At 38.8% G+C, this 20306-nt stretch overlaps 1 pseudogene across 1 annotated transcript in view; it reads left to right on the top strand.

The window, feature by feature from the left end:
* LOC306888698 (arylsulfatase A-like) overlaps positions 1-20306 on the top strand; it is a 74534-nt pseudogene that overhangs the window by 8820 nt on the left and 45408 nt on the right. Inside the window, exon 2 of the transcript in view lies at positions 14007-14615. The product of the transcript in view is annotated as an arylsulfatase A-like (transcript). The remainder of the gene's footprint in view (positions 1-14006; positions 14616-20306) is intronic.

The following is a 20306-nucleotide window of genomic DNA, read 5'->3' as shown; positions in this document are numbered from 1 at the left end:
AGTGGTGCATGCTATTCCAACCAAAACATCTCTTTGTAATGCTAATAATCAAAGTTTTGCTGCTGAAACAACTTTCCTTTTTTACTGAAGGTACTAAGACTATGCGTGCTATGTTAGGTAACAGATAAACAGCTGTAAAGGTGCAGTATGTAATATTGACAGCTAACAGGTGAAATGGATACTGCAGTACAAATTAAAGAGTTGTTTCTCACCAGGCCCGGCTCCAGAATAAAATTAGTGAGGGTGCTCTAACCTTAATATAAAGGTTTTAGTGCCGTCCATTGCTGTGGCACAAAGAGCGCTCTGATTTTAATCACTAAAAGCTGTCACTCATCTTAGTTCATCGCGATCTCACATAGTTACATTATAATCAATGAAGTTCTCTATGCTGTACAATGAATCTCTTACTTACATTGTGTTCACACTTTGTTATAATGAGATGATTCGTGCCGAACACAACACCTGCACAAAAACTCCAGCAATTCTCACGGTGACTGGATTCTAACTTAAATGCTTCTGATTGGCTGTTGGGTTCAAGAAACGCTGCAAAAACACGTTGAAATAGAAACCGAACTCCAAAGCACAAATGCACTGGTTAGTTTGACAAATCTGCAATGAAACGCCATTATTACAGCTTTAACTGAGAGTGCTATTGATTTAGTTTGAGGGTGCTTAGCATCCTCTAGCACCCCCATAGAACTGGGCCTGTTTCTCACTCTCTCCTCCTCAGACTCGGCGCTCACGCCAGATTGAGGACACCTAACAGGAACAAGCACAATTGACAATGGAAGGTGAAGAGCCTTATAGTTGATGAGTTGATTTACCTGCATTTTAATAATCCTCTGATCGTAGAGCTTTTTAGATGGATGCAGAGACTTTTCAGCTTAGGTAGCATTTGTGATCTCTGACCCAGTTTGTTTGCTGGCTTCCATGGCTGCAATAAACTCTGTTTTCCATTAACTGGCAACCTGAGGTGTCAAAATACTACATTTACATTTATTCATTTAGCTGACGCTTTTATCCAAAGCGACTTACAATTGCTATATATGTCAGAGGTCGCACGCCTCTGGAGCAACTAGGGGTTAAGTGTCTTGCTCAGGGACACATTGGTGTCTCACAGTGGATTCGAACCCGGGTCTCTCACACCAAAGGCTAAGAAGAGAGTCTTATCCACTGCGCCATCACCACCCATACTATTGAGTAAATTGGCAGTGGGCAGAGTCACACAGACCAAAAAAAAAAAAAAGACATTCCGACACAGAACAAACATTTCAAAGTAAAACAGCTTTCTACAGGGTTGTTTTTTTTAGAGAAACAAGTACGTGAACTTAGCATGTTTCATAAACATCTGCAAGCATATTATGGTATTTTAATGCTTTAGTACAGTGGGGAAAAACATCCCATAAAAGTTATTGAGTTGCTCTTTTTTCTTTTGTTCTTGATGAACAGACATTACAGCAGCTGGTTATTAGGTTGTTTTGGCTGCTATTTCTTTAAGAGCTGCCGCTACTGAACATGATCAGACACGCATCGTATTTTCTCTCACCTCTACCTTTTTCTGACCCTTTTCAGTCTCTTCTTAGGAGCTGACAAGCTGAATCGAGTGTGTTAGATAAGGGAGACAGTGCTAGGATGCTCCAGGAGAGTTTTGAAAACCATTTCAGAGACATGATCTTAATGTAACTCATAACATATTACATGCATGCACAGTTTTATGGCAGCTTTAATCGCCTTTTTGGTAACTTCATAACTTAACTGATCACGACATTGCATGCTCGTAGTTTCTTTCACGATTTGATATGAAATGACAGGCTATGCGCGTGCCGGCACCTTTGTGCGTGTATTGAAGAGCACGCGCTGCGAGCACAGTACTGTTTCCACGCTCGTTTGACTTGCGCCTGATGCCGAAGTGAAGCTGAAGCACGCATCTGAAACGTCTCCTGTTTGATGTGCTCGTAAATACTTTCTGTGACTGAATAAATGCACTTCTTGTCAAGAAAAAGAGACAGAATTAGCAGTTATGAGTGGGGTGGCCAACCCTAGGCCCTGCCCCTGCGTAATCGCCTGCTTCTCATGTTCTTTGTATGTTAAGGTTTTTTTCCTACATTTTTGCTATGTCACACCATAAGACATAGTCCAATTTTTATTTGTCAACTACCCATATATATATATACATAGACAGGCAGACAGACAGATAGAGTTTAATAAGGAAGGAGACCGGAAGAGAGGAATGAAAGGGGCCAAGCAGGAACATCTAGAAGACATGAGAGAAAATCCTTTTTTTCATTGCTGACAGTGTTTCATCAGAGCAGTACGGAGAGCCCAGGGCCTTTTATTAAAGAATGAAACTCTTGTCTTACATTTCAAAGGCAAAACGGTGCACACGCAAGGAAAATTACTTCTCAATTATGAAAAATGTACAGTTTGTTGACTATGAAGATGTGAAAAGATAAAAACGTGGCATTGTGCAGTGCTTCCCTTATTAAATTATTACCGTTTTAGCATAATTACACGTTAACATAAAATGCACAAATGTTTTGACTCAACTCGTCACTACACGCTTGCGGTATTGCCATTACTGTCAATAAACGACTATTACAATGTGTTAGCAGGTTGCCATGGCAACCTCATATCAAGTATTTCCCAGACGCTGCCAAGAGCGTCCTCCCTTTTTTATGTCTTGTCTTTTATGTTCACCATGAGAGCCGAAGCACTATCCTCTCATTACTATGACATTTTGCTTTCAGCTACATCCAAAACAGGTCATTCTCCTTATCAGCAAAGAGACACGTCGTTTCCCGCCGTCAGGTAAAAGCAAACGATCTGAGGGAGCTGCGAGCGTGGTGGGAGCGAAGGTGAAAACAAGTGTATACAGCCAAGTCTGAGCGGTCATTAAGAATTTAGGTGGCGTTGAGCAGGCTTGTGGAGGTCTATAAAAGATGCAAAGAGGAGAAGCAGCAGCTCGGAGCTCATTACTCCAGCTGATCAGATTTCCTGTTCTGGTTTGTTCACGATGCCACCAGGCTCACAGCAGGATGGCCCAACAAGATTTAGATAAGATGAAACCTGGGCATGCATTCACCAAAGGATCACTCACATTCTGTTCTTCATTTTATTTGGACTTTTTTGCACTGGTTGGATCCTTCTGGATTTGGAATAAACTAAATGTTCTCCCCATCTGAACTGGAACAGGACTGTGTATTGAATGTTTAGATCATCTGGCCTCTCACGAGTAAACAAGTAAACAATGAGTCATTTCTAACAAAATCAAAAATAACTTTATTAATCAGTATTTTTCTTGTTTTGCAGTCAAGATATCTAAACATCCTGAAGTCATGGTTTTATCTCTCAAATCAAATATTTTTGTACAACAGGGACATTTTTTGTTGTTTTTAAGAGCAAATCGTATATTATTGATAAAATGCTAAAGATAGAATGATTAATAGAAAATGGAAAAATCTATGGAACAAAAGAGCAGGGCTCACAAAATCGCTAGCCCGACGTCCCGGGGCTATTGTGTTCTCCAGTCAGGCTACCAAAATGTATCACTACCCTGTCCGACAGGCTACTTTAAATACAGGGCGCCCATGCAATGTTCCCTCTAAGCTTCTTCCACCGCGGACGCGCAGAAGAAATAATGTGCCTCGCGCACACACAAATGAGTTGGGAAGCCATTTGATTGAATGCCGCCAGTAAAAGGGAAAGAATAGCAATACTTGGGCAAACCGCTATAGAGCTGATGTCACGACAGAGTTAGAACCAGTGAATGCGGTTTACAGGTTTCATAGAAAGAGAACGATGTGCACCAGTGAGTCACTGTAGAAACTGAATACTTCAATGGTTGCGATGCGCTCAACACTAGAGACAATGCAAACACAATGACATGTGAAATAAAACGTCCTCATGTATTAAAGAAGAGTGGCTTGACTAAGTGCTGGAAATAGCGGAGGATGGGTAACAAAACTCTGAAACATGTACAGTCACACACAAGAGTATTGTACAAACTGTACTTCATAATGATGTTTAGACAACTATAGAAGAATTCATATGTTCACGTTTTTTTTTTTTTTTTATCTAACTTACAGATCTCAGCTTAAGTTTTGCTTCAGTTTGTATTCTATTCTATGAGTTTAAATAGTTTGTTTTGATAATATATTATGTTAAGACTATATTATAAACCTGATAAATAATTGACCTTGTTTTTGAGACTTTGAGTCTCTTGCTCATCAAGGCTGTATTCATTTCAAAAATACAGAAAAAACATTGATATAGTGAAATATTATTGCAATTTCTAATATTGGTTTTCTATTTTAATACCTGTTACTTTTTTCTTTGACTCTTTGATTAATAAAAAGTTTTATATAAAAGCATTTATTCAAAATAGAAATATTTTCTAACAATAGAAGTCTTTACTATCAATTTTATCCATTTAACACATCCTTGCTGAATAAAGTTTATTGAACATTCTCTAAACTTTTTTTAAAGTATCTTTAGAAAATAAAGAAAATAAATTCTGACCCCAAACTTTTGAATAGTTTATATTGTAACACAAAATCTCTATTTTGACTATACACTGTTGTTTAACTTTTTTTTTTTTTTTTATATCACAGGTCCCAAAAAATACAGTATAAAAAATAAAATAAAATAAAAAAGCAGTACAACTGTTTCCAACATTGATTAAAAATCAGCATATTAGAATGACTTCTAAAGGATCATGTGACTCTGAAAATACTGCTTTGCTTCACAGGAATTAATTACATTTTAAAGTATATTAAAATAGAAAACATTTAAATTGCAATAATATTTCACAATATTATTTTAAACCCCATATGATAAACCACTTAAATGAGCTTGTACCAGCTTGGAGCTACATTCAGTCGCTAGTTTAGCTAAATTGTCTATGAGCGACAAAGCCTAAGTGAAAGCATATAAAAAGATGTGACAAAGTTACTGCAATATAGAAAGCCCAATTAGGTTTTCATCATTTCTACTAGACTATCCCGCACAACTGTTTATTTAGCTTTAGAAAAGGGTGATGAGGGACAAGTAGTTTCAGTGAGATGGGAAATAGCTTGGCTGCTAATAACCGCTATCACATTGAAACTCAGCGGCATTAGCTTAATGAAAGTACACAGTGGTGCAGGGTTGTCCGTACCCATCTGAGAAACACATTCGGCGGCTACTCTCTTTTAATCTGTGTCACTGATCCCCTACAATCCATCCTATCCCTCTGGACATGCCAGAGCGTGTCTAGCCTAGTGACTAGCCTATCAAATTAATTAGCTAGCCGTACACACTGCATTAGCTAGCCGTGCACCCAAGCACCCTCTTATTAAGCTGAACAGAACTGCGGCTCTGACAAAGTAGCACCGAAGGGTACGCTAGCTCTGGCTGGTGCTCATGAGGGTGAAGTTTATTTAACAAAACAGTAGGGCGAGGACAAAGTTAGAGCTGTGTAAACAACAGTTAGCGCTCATTTAGCCACTTTTTGTTCACGAGAGATAAAAAGATGGGACTGGGGCAGGGCTGGGCTGAGGAACGCAGCTTGATTATGATTCATTTCAGAGGTAAGATAGGTTATTGCCCTCTCACGACTTTCTGAAAGCAAAAAAAGGCCAGCCAAAAGAAAGATTGAACGAACAGCCTTAGCTAAAGCTTCTGGCAGCTTTCATTGGAATAGGCTGGAAAGTGACATGCTGAGTAAAGAGCTGGATGGTGTGAATAAATGAGCCGAGTAAGAAGAGAGCGGATGGCTAATGGGAAGCAGAGGATGTGCTCTAGTTTGAATGAACATTAACCAGGTGAGATGACGAGCCTCTCTGGTTTCAATTACCTGTCCTAATAAGGGAGACGAAGAGGTTTGTTTTGGGATCTAGAGAGGAAGATGAGATACGTCAGGGAGGGCAGAAAACTCAGGAGAAAACCTTCTGAATGACATTGTCCATTAGAGCTTGTTTACCATAAAACACAACAAAAACTTGCTTCTTATGCTTGCATTTATGCACATAAAGAGTTCATTTGCAATTTGCAATGTATCTGTGTATATTCATAACAATATTGAGGTTCTTTAATTGCTCTTAGATTAATTTTTGTTTTCTTGCCATTAATTGTAATGATCCAGTGAGATTTTTGTTTGCACAAGGAGTCAACAGCCAGTGCTCCACACAGAGATCTGATCTCATCATCATTCAGTCTGTCTGGAATGACATGAAGAAACAGAACTGAGACAGACTAAATCCAGAAGAACTGTGGCAACGTCTCCGAGATGCTTTAAGAGAGCTACCTGCAAAGCTGCCTGAAAAACTATGCGCAAGTGCACCTAGGGCAAAAGCTGCTTTAAACGCAAAGGATGGTCACACCAAATGTTTATTTAATTTAGATAATAGAAGTTAATTGATAAAGAAAATCTATTTATAACATTATTTTTGATAGCATCTTCATTTTACAGCATTTTTTACACAAGTGCCTAAAACTTTTAACAGTACTGTGGCTTTGCAGGTAGGTTTCTCGAAGCATCTTGGAGACATTGCCACAGTTCGTTGCAGTTAAACAAATAAATAAGCAAACATACAACCAAACTTCATTTGCTAATATTGAAGGAGGGACCCGAGCCATATCAAGTGACCAAAATATCATAGATATTTTTATATCGGCTCTTTTAAGCAACAGCCTCACAACTACCCAGAACACCCTAGCAGCACTCTAAAAACCACTAAGTAAAAACAAAATGTAGTGGACGAGAGAAGATGAGAATAAATTAATCTTATATTTACAACTATTTAATTGCACATAAATTATTGCCAACAGTCTCAAAATGCAATGAGGTTTATTGGTATGTAGGTTTAGTGGTGCACACTGTTGGTGGCTGATTTTTAATGAATGGGGGCCTCACTAACAGCTGCACTGCATTGTGGGGTCATGCTTCTTATAGCTGATGTTGCTGGTTAAGACTTTAAACTCTGACTCTGGTCTTGCTCGCTTCAGCAAGCTCTTCAGATACACCACCCTGGACATGCAGGCCCTGTGTGAAATGCTCTGTTTGAGTCAGAAGATGCCAATAAAACCGCTCGTGGACAAACTTGTCACCTAACGTTATGCTAGAAAAACTGAACATTTGAACTCTATAGAAGCAGGGTTATTATAGTTAACTAAAACCACCATCACAACATCATCACGAGATGCTTTTAATTTAACTATCATTTATCAATTCAGAAATAAATGTTTAAAAAAACATTTTCCTTGGTGGAAATGCATTTAACACTGGGTCCAGCACTAGCTCTATCGGTGAAAAACTGGTAAAAGAGAGATTTGGCATCTACTGATCTCACATCTTGAAATTGAGCTAGCCAAATGAAAAGGCATTAAGTGTTCCCTCCACTTCTTTCTCAGCACATGCCATGTGGCGAATGTTTGAGCATCTACCCAGCCAAACAGACAGAAGCCTCGTCTCCGAACACAAGCAGCAGCAGGACAGAGTTTGGCCTTCTCCGTCTCTCACTCTGGCCTGCAGGCTACAACACAGACACATGGAGCAAGAATGAGGACAGAGAGAGAGAGAAACCTACCAGACAAACAGAGTGAAATTTGATTTAATGGCGGTGCATAATGTCTACAGAGACAGAGAGACAGACAACCAATCAATGAGAAAGTGATACTTGAAAGATTTTTTTCCTAGAAAGAGAGACAATACTGTTATGAAAGAAACTGAGAGGGAAAGACCAAGGCCATGTTTATACCGCAAAATCTGACTGTTTTAAATGACATTATGAATATACACACATATTTTTAAAAATTAAATAAATATTATTATTAAAGCAAATAATTACATAAATTTAATGAAATAAATAATATTTTCTCTGAAGTATTTTTGCCCAAAAATGACATTATGTACACATATTTTTAATAATTTAAAATGATAATAATAATTACAAATAATAATAATTATTGTTGTTGTTGTTGTAAAATTAAAAAGATTAATGTAAAGTAATAATAATAATGAATAATAATAACAATAGTTGTTATTAATATGATACAAAAAACAATAATAGTTATTATTAACAAATAAATATATATATATATATATATATATATATATATATATATATATATATATATATATATAGTGTATGTATGTATGTATGTATGTATGTGTATATGTATACAGTATCTCACAGAAGTGAGTACACCCCTCACATTTTTGTAAATATTTTTGCACACTTGTCTTTGTACTCCTTACCTGGTTGCCACCACACATGCTTGACACCATCTGAACCAAATAAGTTTATCTTGGTCTCATCAGACCACAGGACATGGTTCCAGTAATCCATGTCCTTAGTCTGCTTGGCTTCAGCAAACTGTTTGCGGGCTTTCTTGTGCATCATCTTTAGAAGAGGCTTCCTTCTGGGACGACAGCCATGCAGACCAATTTGATGCAGTGTGCGGCATATGGTTTGATCACTGACAGGCTGACCCCCCACCCCTTCAACCTCTGCAGCAATGCTGGCAGCACTTATACGTCTATTTCCCAAACACAACCTCTGTATATGACGTTGAGCACGTGCACTCAACTTCTTTGGTCGACCATGGCGATGCCTGTTCTGAGTGGAACCTGTCCCGTTAAACCGCTTGTATGGTCATGGCCACCGCGCTCCAGCTCAGTTTCAGGGTCTTGGCAATCTTCTTATAGCCTACACCATCTTTATGTAGAGCAACAATTCTTTTTTTCAGAGAGTTCTTTGCCATGAGGTGCCATGTTGAACTTCCAGTGACCAGTATGAGAGAGTGAGAGCGTTAACACCAAATTTAACACACCTGCTCCCCATTCACAACTGAGACCTTGTAACACTAACGAGTCACATGACACCGGGGAGAGAAAATGGCTAATTGGGCCCAATTTGGACATTTTCACTTAGGGGTGTACTCACTTTTGTGGCCAGTGGTTTAGACATTAATGGCTGTGTGTTGAGTTATTTTGAGGGGATAGCAAATTTACACTATTATACAAGCTGTACACTCACTACTTTACATTGTAGCAAAGTGTCATTTCTTCAGTGTTGTCACATGAAAATATATAATATTTACAAAAATGTGAGGGGTGTACTCACTTCTGTGAGATACTGTATATACAGCCATATCCATTAATAACAGTCTATTTGCATACACTTTTGCATACATCTTGTGAGAAGTTACAGAAAACAATCCACAATGAAACGTGCAGCATAAACTGTCCTTCACCTTCAGGAAAATGGACCAAAATGAGCTCATGGGGAGAGACAAATCCTTTGCTCATCTCTGCAGCTGCTCTCCTGTTTTTCACCTCTATTTTTCTCAACAAAATATTTTTCCTCTCATCGCTCTGTCGCCATTACTGCTACCTCTGTTCCCAAACCTGCTCGGGGTAATCGAGGGAGAGAGATGTTGCACATAGCACTCAGCAGTTGTATCGATTCCGGTAAGATCTTTTTAGGTTATACATGTTCTGTGTGTTGCCCCATTATTTAACCAAAGCAGACCGGAGGCCAGCGATGATTCCAGCAGCAGTGCCCGGAGCAGCCTCATTTTCATCCATTCATACTACACACTCATAACAGCGCTGGGAGAGAAGGCCTGCTGGAAATTCCTGCTGAATGTAGGACTCTGAGATCACTTAACAACACTAGAGATGCTCTATGGCTTTATCTGTTGAATCTCAGATAAAAGAGAGATCTCAAGATGAAGAAACCTGCGCTCAATATGCTTGAAAAAATAACAACCAAGGAAACTGATTGGTTGGAAAGATAATTTCCATTTTTCACTCGTATAGCACTTCACATATAAGGACTTTGTAAGTGTTATAAGTCTAAGGATTCGCCTCACATGGACTTTTTCACAATGTGTTGTGTTAAAGCCTAGAATTAAAATCCTTTTCATTTGTATCATTCGATTTACACTAAATATGTAACATTTAGAAGTTATTTTATATATTATTTGCAGTTATTAATAAAGATATTTAAGAGATATTGCTATTTATCAAGCTATAATTGATACTTCTCCAGATCCCTGTCATGTCTTCATAATGAAGCTAATTGTATATGCTACTCCAAATGTTATGACATCTGATTGGAACTGGTTGTGCAAGATCTTATTAAGGGGTTTCACAGCAAAAGCAGTACACTCTTAAAATAAAGATTCCAAAAGGGAGTTTTCATAGTGATGTCACATAGAGAGAGAGAGAGAGAGAGAAATGTTCTACTTTAGTGAACATTCTTAAAGGGATAGTTTACAAATAGTGATGCAAATAATAATAAAAGATACAAATAATGAACATTTATTTTTAAGAGTGTATATGAAATGTATAAAATATTGATACAAAATATTATTATTGCATACATATTTTGCACATCCAGTTTAAAAAGAGAGAGAGAGAATTAAAGCTATTGTAATTCCAGGATGCAATATTCTAAAATCTAGAAAAGGGAGAATCTGCTGATATCAGGAAGCAGAAGACATCAAAATCTGAGAAAAACCTTTTTTGGTAGGAGATATTACTTACTAAACCTTATATTTCTCACAGTTAGCTGCAAGGCAAGAAAGAAAGTTCTTAATACATACAAACCCAGCAACAAAAAATTTGTCCTTGAGCAGCTAAAAGTTCTCACAGACAGGCTGACAATATAAAGTCACCCATTACCTGATCAAAGGTCTCTGCTTGTGTTTAGTATTCTCACATACAATAGAGTGATATTTTCAGCAGGTTTCAATCTAAAGCCAGTGAGATGGTTGCGAATGAACCCATATTAACCTCTGTAATGGAGCAAAACTCACACTCCCATTCAAATGCAATTCATTTTGTCCTATTTTCCCAGTAACAGGACACCTGGATAATGGGAAGGGCCACTAAAATGTTACATATTAATTTAGCATAAACATAGTTCAGGAAACATTAAACAAATCTACTGTTTAAAGCAGGGGTGTCAAAGAAATTTATTTTACATAACACAGCTAATATTGCACTAAACACTTTATGCAAGCCATTTTCTTCATTTTTAACTTTGGTCTACCCATGCTCCTCTACAGCTAATAATGTCCAGAATCAATTTTTTGCTGTTTTAATAACCAACACTGGGGTAAAGCGGCATTTTGTAATTTACTAAATGAATCCACAAAGGTCTCAAATTACATTTACATACAAAACTGGTAACTATAGAATATTAATCAAACAACAGTACTGATGAGAAAAATAAACTTGCTGCTCTTGCTGGGAAAACTTAAGCTTTAATAAACCTTCTCAAACTAAACATTAATACAGTTAGGGTTAAGAAACAAAAGTACCCATCATTTTAATTACAGGCCTTCTCAGTCAATCTGCTTTAAAGGATCTCATTATTTATTTTTAAATGTTCTCTCATAAAAACAACAACAAAAAGCGTTACATTAGTAAAGTCGGTTAAACAATGACATGACCATATGTATCAATTACGGGTTAAGTTACATGGCTCATAAAGTCTACAAGACTAATTAACCTCACAAAAATGTGACTGCTTAATTGCAGACAGTGGAGGGTCACAGAGAAACACTCCATTACACAAGGATATTAGAGCTTCCTGTGCCTGAACCGACAGGAGAGGAAGTCAAGTAACTGCTGGACGGTTGTAGCTGTATGCTATAGAATCAGAATCAGAATGAGCTTTATTGGCCAAGTATGTTTACACATACAAGGAATTTGTTATAGTGACAGAAGCTCCACAGTGCAACAGAAAGACAGCAACAGGACAAGACACAGATAATAAAAGAATAATATACAAATATCCAAATAGGCAATGTACGAAGCAGCAAAAACACAATATATAATATAGACAACTATGTATGTACAGGTCAAGTATGTGCAAATTAGAAATGAGAAAATAAAAATAAAATAAGTGAGTGTGGTGAATGGATAAATGTATTATAGTTGTGTGTTCCACGTTTATTGTTGAGTGTTCATGAGATGGATTGCCTGAGGGAAGAAACTGTTCCTGTGTCTGATCGTTCTGGTGCTCAGAGCTCTGTAGCGTCGGCCAGACGGTAACAGTTCAAAGAGGGAGTGTGCTGGATATGAGGGGTCCAGAGTGATTTTACCAGTCCTTTTGCTCACTCTGGATAAGTACAGTTCTTGGAGAGTGGGGAGGGTTGTACCAATGATTTGCTCAGCAGTCTGGACTACCCTCCGTAGTCTTCTGAGGTCAGATTTGGTAGCTGAGCTGAACCAGACAGTTATTGAAGTGCAGAGGATGGATTCAATGATGGCGGAGTAGAACTGTTTCAGCAGCTCCTGTGGCAGATTGAACTTCCTCAGCTGGCGAAGGAAGTACAACCTCTGCTGGGCCTTTCTGACAATGGAGTCTATGTGAATATCCCACTTCAGGTCCTGAGAGATGGTGGTGCCCAGGAATCTGAATGACTCCACTGCAGTCACAGTGCTGTTCATGATGGCGAATGGGGGGAGAGCAGGGGGGTTTCTCCTGGAGTCCATGATCATCTCCACATTTTTGAGCGTATTAAGCTCCAGGTTGTTAAGACTGCACTAGACAGCCAGCTCCTTAACCTCCTGTCTGTAAGCAGACTCGTCACCGTCCTGGATGAGGCCGATCAGTGTGGTGTCGTCTGCAAACTTCAGGAGCTTGACAGAGGGGAGTTAAAAGCAGAGCTGAAGTCCACAAACAGGATCCTCACATAAGTCCCTGGTCTGTCCAGATGCTTCAGGATGAAGTGCAGTCCCATGTTGACTGCATCATCCACAGACCTGTTTGCTCTGTAGGCAAACTGCAGGGGGTCCAGTAAGGGACCAGTAATGTCCTTCAGATAAGCCGAAACCAGTCTTTCAAATGATTTCATGGCTACAGACATTAGAGCCACAGGTCTGTAGTCTTTAAGTCCAGTAATTTTAGGTTTCTTTGGGACGGGGATGATGGTGGAGCATTTGAAGCATGAGGGGACTTCACACAGCTCCAGTGATCTCCATGATCCACAGGATTTCAGACAGGCTGGTGACACACCGTCTGGGCCTGGTGCTTTCCTTCTTTTGTTCTTTCTGAAGACCTGGCACACATCTTCTTCGCTGATTTGAATTGTAGGTGTGGGGGAGAGGAGGGTTGCTGGAGGTGTTAAGGGTTGTGTGGAGAGGTGTTCAGGGCGGGTGTGGGGTGTTTTTTCAAAACGACAATAAAACTTGTTCAAGTCGTCTGCTAGTTGTTGATTCTCCAGAGTGCTGGGGGATGGTGTCTTGTAACTGGTGATATCCTCCATGCCTTTCCAAACTGAAGCAGGACCACTGGAAGATAATTTGTTCCTTAGCTTGTCAGAATAATTCCTCTTTGCCACTCTGATCTCCTTTTCCAGTGTGTATTTGGCCTGTTTGTACAGGACTTTTCCCCCTTTCTGTAAGCATCTTCTTTGGCCTGACGGAGCTGTCTGAGTTTTGCAGTGAACCATGGTTTGTCATTGTTGTAGATTAGATGAGTTTCTGTAGAAGTGTGCGATGAAGAAACTGATATAAGATGTTACAGTCTCAGTGAGCTCGTCCAGATCGATGTCCAGCGGCTTCAAAAACAGACCAATCAGTGAGAGAGAAACAGGCTAATACAATGGCTTGCAGTTAATGAAGAACATTTCTAGATCTGAACAGCACATCTTCTTTAACACAGTTACATCTGTACACCACCTTTCATTGATGTAAAAGCACGTCCCGCCGCCACGTGATTTCGCCGTCGATTCTGCGTCGCGATCTGCTCTGATCAGCGTGAAATTAGGCAGATGAATCGCGCTGTCTGGTATGTCACCATTTAGCCAGGTTTCCGTGAAACACAGAGCAACAGAGTTAGAAAAATCCTTGTTTGTCCGGGTGTTGCAACATCCCAGCAACACCCCAGCTACACTCCAGCAACATCCCACAAACACTCAGGCAACACCTCATTAACAACCCAACAACTCCCCAGCAACCCCTAGCAACATTCCAGCAACATCCCATCAACACCTCATCAAAATTCCAGCTACACTCCAGAAACACACCAACAACACCTCAGCAACTTCCCATCAACACAACAACAACACCTCAACATCCCATCAACTCACCAACAACACCTCATCAACACCCCAACAACAACCCAACAACACACCAACAACACAGCAACAACACCTCAGCAACTTCCCATCAACAACAACACCTCAACATCCCATCAACTCACCAACAACAAACCAAAAACACACCAACAACACAGCAACAACACCCCAGTAACACAGCAACAACACCTCAGCAACTTCTCATCAACACAACAACAACAACACCTCATCAACACCTCAACATCCCATCAACTCACCAACAACATCCCATCAACACCCCAACAACACACCAACACCCCCCCAGTAACACACCAACAACACCTCAGCAACTTCCCATCAACACAACAACAACGCCTCATCAACACCTCAACATCCCATCAACTCACCAACAACACCTCATCAACACCCCAACAACACACCAACAACAACCTAGTAACACACCAACAACACCTCATCAACACCTCAACATTCCATCAACTCACCAACAACACCTCAGCAACATCCCATCAACTCACCAACAACACCTCATCAGCACCCCAGTATTGCGGCAACCAACAAGCACCACTCACATTTTCTTCAGGACAAAAACTAGTTTTAACAGCCTCTGACAAAAATCTAATAAACTTGATCCAGTTATCAATTCACATAGTGGATAAAAATTTCTATTGACTGAATCCAAAGATATTATTTCAAAAGACAAAAGGCAGCTGCAGATATATTTGGGCAGTTAGCTCAAATTATTATTGTTCTCTTTCACAAATCAGGTCACTAGAGTAGTGGCCACGTTTTTCACAAACTCAGTATGGACATTTCGTGCAATACTGCTTTGCTTCATCGCACACTTTGAGGAGTCTTGTCTTCTCCAGTCATTCAACCTGACACTGCAATCGGATGCAGTCAAATGAGAACATCACAAAAGGAAGCTTCTGGCAAATCTGGCCTCATAGGGCGACTGCAGATGCCACCGGGAAGCATTTAAATACTGCTTAAGGTCTGAGCAGCACTGAGAGTGACAAAACTTCCCTATCCGTGCATACAGCGCTGTCTTCACAATCAACATTTAACTGAACGTTTTGAGTGTGTGTGTGTGTGTGTGAATATGTGTGAGTGTGTTTGTTGAGTAAGAGATTGCTCACCCCAGGCTTCAACAGCAGGCAATCTATGCAAGTCCACTCGCACAGCAATTCCACGATGGAAGTGACGGATCAAACACACACGCACACGCACACACATCTGCAGTGAGAGGTAAAAGACAGCTTGATTGCATCTGAAAGATATAATATGAACTCCTTCGGCAGCTCAGTCGAGCCCATGACATTAGAAGCAATTATCCCTGTGTGGAATCCTTTAACCACAAAACATCCAAATCACACATCCTGGCAGGATACAGGTGACACTGGCAGGTTACACTGACCTGTGAGATTCAAGTCATTACTAAAAACAGGAAAGGAACGTTAAAGTTTTAACCACAAGGTGTAATTATCCATCCATCATATTAAAACACAATCACACGCATGATCATACAAATCATGTTTGCTGTTTATTAAAGGGCCTCAGCAAGCTATAGAAAATAATGACGGACTAATGATGAAGAATTTCCAATTAACGTCCTTAAATTAAGCTAACTGAGTACATTGTGTTTGGATCGGTGTTGAGTAACCAATGGCAACAGAGCTACTTGTTGAGTGCCCAAGGCCACGTGCACACTGCAAATATGGTCGTCACTTCTTATGTAAGTGCTTAATCTCGTTCTGTAGACACAGTCATTGACATATACTTAGGACTGACAACAGGTGTGATTCTAAAAGAAATGTCAAATCGCTCTTCTATTCTTGTGATATTTGTGGGGGAAAAAAACCTTGTTTAGTACTCCAACACAGGACTGAATTTGGTACAGAAATTCAGGAACTAGCTTAGTTCATTCACAAAGTCTGTCTTAACAGTGTATTATTTATTATTTACTGCATTGTTAATTATTAATCTTTTATGAATTAACGTGAATTAACAGTATGGATTTATAAATTGATGTAGTCTAGAATCTAGATAAAGGCTGTAATAAATTGTTCATTTTTAAAAAATGAATTAAATTAACCTTATTGCAAAGTTATATATATAGAGAGAGCGAGAGAGCGAGAGAGCGATATGCACACATAGTTCACACTCAGTTCACACTCACATTTCCACACACTTCTACAAGCATTGGTGTTTCTCATACAACATCATATAACATTTCAGTGTGTGAAACTACATGTGCCTTGCAGCAGTAGACAGACTCGTATCATAACCGTAATCGACTTGAATGGCCCACGGTTTGTTAGACAAGATCCTCCTGGCACCTTGCATATTTTTGTCAGGTATGAGAGAAAAAAATTATGTATTTTCTAAGTTATACAGATATTCACATCTTCAGTCTAGCTATACACAACTCAATAACATTACCCACGGGGTTTTTTTTTTCCTCAGCTGCAAAAAGCATGTAGATCCAAATCCACACTTCACAATACAGTACATGCATTTTTTTAACGGAGTGCCTATTTACACTAAGTGCAAATAGCCCACCTTGTTGGCAAAGGCTATTTAACTCCGCCCACCAACATGTGATTGGTATAGTCAACAATGCAAAAAGACGCCTATCCATTTTCAGTTTCAGTGGCGTAACTGGTAAGGCAAATGCTTTTTGACGCGATCGACCAGAGTTCGAGCCTGCCTTTTGCCGAACTTTTTTTCTCCCTTTTCAAATCTCATATCGCATCGGAAAGGCATTTATTTTCAATAAAAATGAAGGAAATAATCAAAAAGTTGAAAATACAGTATCGGGTAGGTTTAGGGTAGGTGTAGGGAGGGCTTTATTGTCCCAATAAGGTGGCATCCGTTTAATAGCCTAATTTGAATTAAAACTATAATTTACACTCAATACGTTATTATTGCGTACTGTTTTATAATGTACTATAAATGTACATTTTGTAAAAAGTTGTATATATAAACGTGGGTTCAGTCATGTTAATGAATATTCTGATGTTAGAAATGGCTTATGTTTGGAGCTTTGTTTCAGCAAATGCTCTTTATGGACTGGGAAGGGAGTTCTGAGTTTTGAAAGTTACATTCAACTTTTATTATTTCAAAAGTCCAAGTAAAATTCAATTTCTATGATATTACCCCTTTAAAGATTGGATATTAAACACATGGCATGCACTACACAACACTAAGACACGCACCAAAACTGCTGTAGCTTCAGAAATATGCCTAATTTTCAAAAGCCACCGAACGATCTTACACAAAAAGGGGAGCTTAATACAATCCTCATTAAAATCTCTGACTGGGAGTTTAACCCACATTTAAGCTCCCCTAGAGAACAGGTTCTTGGCATTACCAAACACATTCATTTTGTGTTGTAAAGTATAATGTGGTTTTGCAGGGAGAGCAAGCGAGATGGAAAGAGACAAAGGCACGTATTCATATATGATCCTCTACAGAAATCATTGTGAAATCAGATATTAGGACTGACTGTGCGATGTAGCCTATTAGAATGCAGTTACATGCGCATACATTTAACATATGAGAGAAAAAATGTCCCTCTGTAGGGTTTAGTGTTATATATATATATGATATAGTTTAGCAATATCACACAAACAAGAGTGCTGTTTTTTTCCACGAATATCTGCATTATTGCAAATGTGGTATTTTTTTTTATGCAATAGGTTAAATAAACAAGAAAATGTAGACTCAATATTGCCAATATTGTCTGTTTTGCTCAATTTCATAAACTAAAACAGTGCCAAAAAAGTGACAGCAGAACTGTTGTGCTTTTCCGAGCAACACACAGCAGTGTTTTGTTACTGAATGAATTCACGATTTTTAACAAATGGAGTGAGTCAGTGATTCAGTGACCTATTCATAAAAACTGTCAAGCAAGTCACTGACTTGATTTGATTCTGAATGAATCAGCCATTTAAAACAAATCTGTTAAATAATTGACTGACCACCTACTGGTACTATTAGTTTCATATTGAGTATCATTTCTTTCTTTTTTTATCGTTTCATACTTAAAAATTAACTTTTTAACCAATTAATATGCATTTAGTAGCATTATTTATGCAACGTTGAATCAAAATACTTTCTAAAACTTCTTTTTGCAAGGTCTATTCAATGCTTTTCTCATCTTACACAATAATGACTTTAAAAGATTGATTAAAGGTGTCATAGAATGCATTGATTCAATATTTTTAATTGTTCTCAGATATCTACATAGAAGGTATGTGGCTTAGGTAAGGGCAAAAATTCTCCAGAAACGGTTTTACATGTCCAATTACAACCCTAGGATTTGTCCCTAGAATGAAATGGTCTGTTATTACCTTATTTGGAAGGGTTATGAATAATAATGTTGAGTTCTGCTCTGGCTCATTTCAGGAGCTCACATAGCAAACAGATCTCTACTCTCTGGCGTGAACGATGGAGAGATTAGGCATCCGACCTTATATGTTTGAGCCTGTATCAGATGAAGACACAGATTTTGAGCGATTTTGCAAGAATGTTTAGCGTCCGTGGTATGAACATGATCGCTGGTGGAGTGAACGAGGCTTGAGCCTCTGTGTTGCCAGATCCAGCTGTTATAGGCTTTTTTGGACTTGTCTTTCACTCTTTTTGACACTTTAGAAAGTTAATAAAGTAGGACGTTGCAGTTTAGGGTCAGCGATATCTTTATCTTAACTGCAAAAGATTTTAAATAATTACGGTTTATTTTTATTTATTTATCGGGTTTTGTTTGTCTTAATAGCAATATCTGGCAACACTGCATCGATGATTCCGCTGTGCAGGTAGGGTTGGCCTAGAACATGGGCTGGTATAGACCCTTTTTCTGTTAGTAAACATTGTGATGTTTCTCTGTGGGCGGAGCTTAGGTGGAGGCAGAAAGATTCCACTGAGCACTTCTCTGACGCTAGCTATGAAGTTTGTTAGCTTGTTTTTTTAACAATAACTGGAGAAATTGTGTTTTTACCTGCATATGTAAGGTCACTCACTGTCCGAGACCGCGATTGTTTTTTGAAAAGGTTAACTTTAACGGTTGAAACCAGATTGGGCGACCCGCACACGCTTTAACTCATAGGATGGACAATCTGACAGGATTCATCAAAAACAAGCAGAGTTTATTTAATAATCTTGGTTGCACATGTCTGAATGTTTATCGCCTATATGCATGTGAGCCTGTGAGTATACTGTATACACACTCTATCCAGCCCCTGCAGCTCTCATCTGCTCTAAAAATTAAACAAACTCATTAAAAGCATGTTTGTGTTAACGTCAATGTGCAACATAATTACAGCTGAGAGACTATCACCAAGCACAGAGTAATATCCCTGCCCATCATCCACGTGCTGTTAAATTTCCAAGAGGAGTTTTGCCAATATCAGTGCACCAATCTACAACTACAACCATCATCACAGTAAACATCAGTCCTGACACCTTCACCAATTGTTTTTCTAGCTGCATATACACATACCTCCCACAGCAGAGAGAGCTGTAAGCATGAAATAGCTTTCTAACCAACAGAATGCAAATAGGTTTTGGTGTTGTGCCGTTCTTCACGGTTCAAGGTGTTGGAGCTGAACAGTGGTTGAGCTGTGGCCTGTAGATGAAAAGAGCCTTTGCTCCATACAGACACATTAGCATGTACAAGGACAACAGGTGCCCGTGCTGGATTCACATTATTATGCATCAATTTCCATCAGAATCAACAATAAAGAGACAGGGGAAAAGGTTGTTTAAAACCAATTATCATCCCGTTTGGCTTTTGAAGCCTTGAAGAAAATATGCTATGCTAATGCTATTTCAGCATTCAAAAGTCATTTCTAATTGGAGAACTTCCTTCAGTGCGTGCTTTGGGATTTTTCTCCCCCTTTTATGGTCTGCCAGGTTTAAAAAAAATCAATCAATAAATCAATAAATCTGATTGCTTACAAAACTAATAATACACCTTGCCCAACATTCTACAACCTCAATTATTTTCAAAACAAAACAGAAAACAAATGGTATAGGATCCTACACGATCTAACTGTTTTCAGCCTTTTTTTTTATACCAAGGACCCTTAAATATTAAACAAACAGATATATGTTATGCATACAGCATATTTATCATTTTATGGAAGCAGACCAATTTTTACTGCGTGATAAAATGGTGTGAAAAACAAAATATGTTGTAAACTTAGCTTTTATATAGTTACTGTACTGAAGCC

This window comes from Barbus barbus, assembly GCF_936440315.1.
Source record: "Barbus barbus genome assembly, chromosome: 22".
In the NCBI taxonomy this organism is placed as follows: domain Eukaryota; kingdom Metazoa; phylum Chordata; class Actinopteri; order Cypriniformes; family Cyprinidae; genus Barbus; species Barbus barbus.
The sequence above is the reverse complement of the archived record's forward strand: the minus strand, read 5'-3'. Positions and strand labels throughout refer to the sequence as shown.